Source organism: Hemitrygon akajei, chromosome 22 (genome assembly GCF_048418815.1).
Source record: "Hemitrygon akajei chromosome 22, sHemAka1.3, whole genome shotgun sequence".
NCBI lineage: Eukaryota > Metazoa > Chordata > Chondrichthyes > Myliobatiformes > Dasyatidae > Hemitrygon > Hemitrygon akajei.
Genome location: NC_133145.1, coordinates 29,059,445 through 29,064,162, shown reverse-complemented (window position 1 = coordinate 29,064,162; position 4,718 = coordinate 29,059,445).

Genomic DNA, 4,718 nt, shown 5'->3' with positions numbered 1-4,718 from the left:
AAACGTCGACCGTTTATTTCCCTCCGTTGATGCTAATTAACCTTCTGAGTCCCCCCCCAGCGTTTTGCGCGCGTTGCTCAAGACTTCCAGCATCTGCGGAATCTCCTGTGTATCGGATCTTTCATCCAGCTCCCGCACCGCGGCTTCTTATCTCCGCCGGAGCCTTCGCTCTTTGGCTAAGTTTGAGGGATTTCTTCCCCAGATCCACCTTCGCTAGGTTTTTACAACATACAACAGCACAGAAACAGGCCTCTTGGCACCTGCGCTGACTATGAAGTCAATCTAGCTAATCCCATCTGTCTCGGAATGGTCTGTAGCCCTCTATTCCCTTCCTGTTCAGGACTGTCTAAATACCTCTTAAAGCTGTTCTTACGTGCTTGCCTCGCACAGCTCCCTTACATTTTCCCCTCTCACCTTTCAGTGTTTGAAATGTCAACCCTGAGGAAGAAGACACCGACTATCTCTGCCTCTCATAATTGTATATGCTGTACTTAAATCAGGGTGCCTCTCATGGTACACTGCTTAGAGAAAACTACCCAAGGTTGTCCAACATCCTGGAGAACAACTTCTGCACCCTCTCCAAAGCTTCCACATCCTTCCTGTAGTGTAGTAACCAGAACTGCACAAGATACTCCATTAGTGGCCTAATTAAAGATGTACATATACAGGTACAACACCACTTGCCAACTTTTATATTCAATGCCCTAGCAGATGAAGGCAAGAATATACCTAGGTAGCCTCCTTCCTGCCGGCATGAACATCCAACTCACTGACCGCCGTTGATACCCCTGCACCCCACCCTTACCCCCATTCTTATCTATTATTTTAGTCTGGTTCTCTTTCTCTTTCCCCCCCCTCACTATAATTTCTCCCCCCAACCCTACCTTTCTTTCTCTTTTATTTCCCATAATTCTCCACCTTCCCCCTAGCCCATTTCCCTCCAGCCTATCACTTCCCAGCTCTCTACTTTATCCCTCCCCCCACTTCTTTTCCCCCCTCGACCATCCCAGGTTACTTCACTCCTGATGAAGGGTTTCGGCCCGAATCGTTGTTATTACCTCCTCCCATAGATGCTGTCTGGCCTGCTGAGTTCTGCCAGCATTTTGTGTTTTTTATTTTTTTAAATATACCTTTTTTACCACCTTGTCCGTTTGTGTTGCCACTTTCAGGAAGTTATGAACTTGCACCCCAAATATACCCTTTCTCTCCACTGAGTCAGGACACTATGGCTTCAGGCTCCACTCCGAGTATAAAATCTAAGCTGACAGTACCAATAGAGGACTCCGCTGTTTAAAATGCAGTCTTATTTCCCAGAAGAAACAGTCATCATGTGAATGGAATAAGATCCCTGGGGCAAGTACAGCAAACTCCGAAAGAGAAGATAACCCTGGTCACTTATCATTTTGTGGGAGCTTGCTATGCACAAATCTGCTACTTACATACTTTCCAATATTTAAGCAGTGACTAAAATTCAAACTGGTGTCATTAACCATAAAGTGCTTCGGGATGTAATAACACACACACACAAAATGCTGGAGGAACTCAGCAGATCAGGCAGCATCTGTGAAAGAGTATAGTCGACGTTTCGGGCCAAGACCCTTCCTCAGGACTGAAAAAAGAGATGAGGAGTAAGAGTTAGAAGGTGGGGGGGGGGGGGGAGGAAGAAACTCAAGGCGATAGGTGCACATGATCGAAGAGCTGGGGAACAGCAAACATCACAGAGAGGGAGCAGTGAGAAAGGGTTTCACTGAACTCCCGTTGAAGGGAATATTTAAACTTCTTCACAGTAAGCATCCCTAAACATACTTTAAACTTCTTCAGGGTAGGCATCCCTAAAGAGAGTTCCACCAGCATGTTGTGTGTGTTGCTTGGATTTCCAGCATCTGCGGATTGTCACTTGTTTGTGATCGGGATATTTAAAGATGCCATGTAAATGCGAGATTACTCTCTTTCAATTTACAGGTTACTTGTTCATGCAAACTTTCCAGGGAGGAAACTATGCAATAAAAACAAAACGCCAGCAACATTCAGCAGGCGGGGGAAAGAAAAACAGGAGTTAATGTTTCAGGTTAAAGAACTCGTATCAGAACTGGGAAAGAGTGAGTGAGAACTAACCTGTTACCTCAAGTTAGTTTTTATTTCAGATTTCTAGCATTTGTGGCCTTTTATATACATATTCAGAAAACTATACAACCTTCCGGCTGGGAAGAAGGCCAGAGTTACGTAGGTTCCAAAGTTAAAATCTGTGTATCTGAAAAACACTTCACCAACAGTTTAAACACAGGAGTGTGTGGTGATGTTACTGGAAAATCAATGTTTCCCTTTGCTAATCACTTGGAAGTTAATTTTTAACTTTTATGTTAAAACTTACATCAAAACATGAATATAAAACCCGAAGTAACACTCAGAGGAGCAGACGAACTACAATGCACATGAAGGCAGGACTGAGTATATGTGGCATGATTCATGTTAATGGTTTGGTGACACTCTCCTTAAATAATTCAGCTCTGAATGCTCAATCATTCTTGGAAAATGCAGCAATGTGTTGTTATAAACTGCTTTTAATTTAACTCAAAGTGCAAATCTGTACATAGAGACAGAAAATTGCGGCAGCATTCTTAACAGAGAGAAGCTGTAACATTGCCACTTTTGATTAAGGGACGTTTCTCATGAAAGAGATTCCAATAACTTATCTGCAAACACGCACAAAATGCTGGCGGAACGCAGCAGGCCAGGCAGCATCTATAGGAAGAAGTACAGCCGACGTTTCGGGCTGAGACCCTTCGTCAGGACACGTTTGCGCCAATAACTTATCTGCTTTGTTAGAGAGAAAAACATCTAACAAGAAAGCTGGCTACTTGAGCAGCCAAAAATGTTAACCTAAGGAGTGAAATCAGCATCAGTGACAGAGATGCACTCTATTTCAAATGTGAATATTACGAAAGTTTCTAGGGTGAGCAGTCATAGAATCAGTGAAGGTAAGTGCATATCTGATGTTAACAATGACCCAAAGCCATGTGGCAATTTTGATATGTTGCAAATATGTGATATATTTACCTAATTGTTTGCTGATTTAGAAGCCAGTTGTGCTTGGTCTGTTGAGGACACACAGATGAAAGTCCCCCATCTGCAGAATCTCCCCAGTTGAACGTTCCCTTGATCTGATTCCTTTGATGTGCTTGTTTACTCACAAAATAGTTCCACTAACTGAGGACCCAAAAGGTTGGCATATCCAAACCATAAAATGGCCAAAAGTTCGGCATTGAGCAGGTCAATGCTGGATCCCATTCACTGCCCAGACTCCTCCCCCATAGACTACACCCAGCCACATGTTTGGCAGATGCAGGGAATTGACCAATGGCCACCTGCAACTGACAAGCATCTGGCAAATTGGGGAGAGGCTCTACCTTAGTATGTAGGCATCAGACAGTGTATCCTAATGCCCCAATCCTAGAATGATTGCAGTTAAAACCTGTAAAAACATGCTAACTAGTTTTAATGTTTCACATTCACATTTAAAAAGCATCTTTAAATAATGTTAAAAAGGATACTCTTAAATTTAAAATGATTAAAATACACATAAAATATTTACAGGTATGTCGCCTGGAATGGAGAGCATGCCTTATGAGAATATGTTGAGTGAACTTGACCTTTTCTCCTTGGAGCAACATAGGATGAGAGGTGACCTAACAGAGGTGTATAAGATAATGAGAGGCATTGATCGTGTGGATAGCCAGAAGCTTTTTCCCTGGGCTGAAATGGCTAAAATGAGGGGGCATAGTTTTAAGATGCTTGGAAGTAGGTACAAGGGGGAAGTCAGAGGTAAGTTTTTCACACAGAAAATGGCGGGAGCTTGGAATGCACCGCCAGCAAAGGTAATAGAGGCGGTGTGGTGAACTAGATATACCTGTCTGACTGCTCCTGTGGCTCCTCCCACAGACCCTGCTGACTGCTCCTGTGGCTCCTCCCACAGACCCCTGTATAAAGGCGACTGTGGGCTGCTGCTCTCCCTCATTTTCCCCAGGATGTAGTGCTGTTTATTCTTCCAGTCAATAAAAGCCGATATCTCGCTTCCTAAGTCTCAGCGTGAGTTATTGATGGTGCATCAGGCGGATACCGTAGGGACTTTTAAAAGACTCTTAGATAGGTACATGAAGCTTAGAAAAATAGAGGGGTACGCAGTAGGGAAATTCTAAGCAGTTTCTAGAGTAGGTCAGCACAACATTATGGGCCAGAGGGCCTGCAATATGCTGTAGATTTCTATGTTAAAACTGAAATATTAAAATTAAGTAAAGCTCATTTATCCACAGAGGGCTGGCACTGAAATGCCAGTATCCTCAAAGCTGAGATCCTAATGTGAGGTACACCAGCATCTTCTCTTAAGCAAGCTACAGCTTCACCACTAGGCATAATGGTGAGTCCAGCAAAAGGGCTGACTATCAGTAGTAGGACCTCTTTGATTTTTGTGTTCGGTTGGACAAGCGCACAAGTCTGAGTTTTCCCGGTGTGCGCATGGGTACGAGCTGGTATTTTCCTTTGAAACCACCATCCATCATGGCTTGGCATGGTAAGATTCTCAGTTAGAGTAGCAATTGATTGTGACTCTCTAATGACAAAATAATGAGCTATAAACTATTGGATTGCTATTTTAAAAGTCTATTTCATCTATTTACTAATTTTTGTTTCTTCAGGGAAAGAAGTCCAGAGTCCTCAGTCCA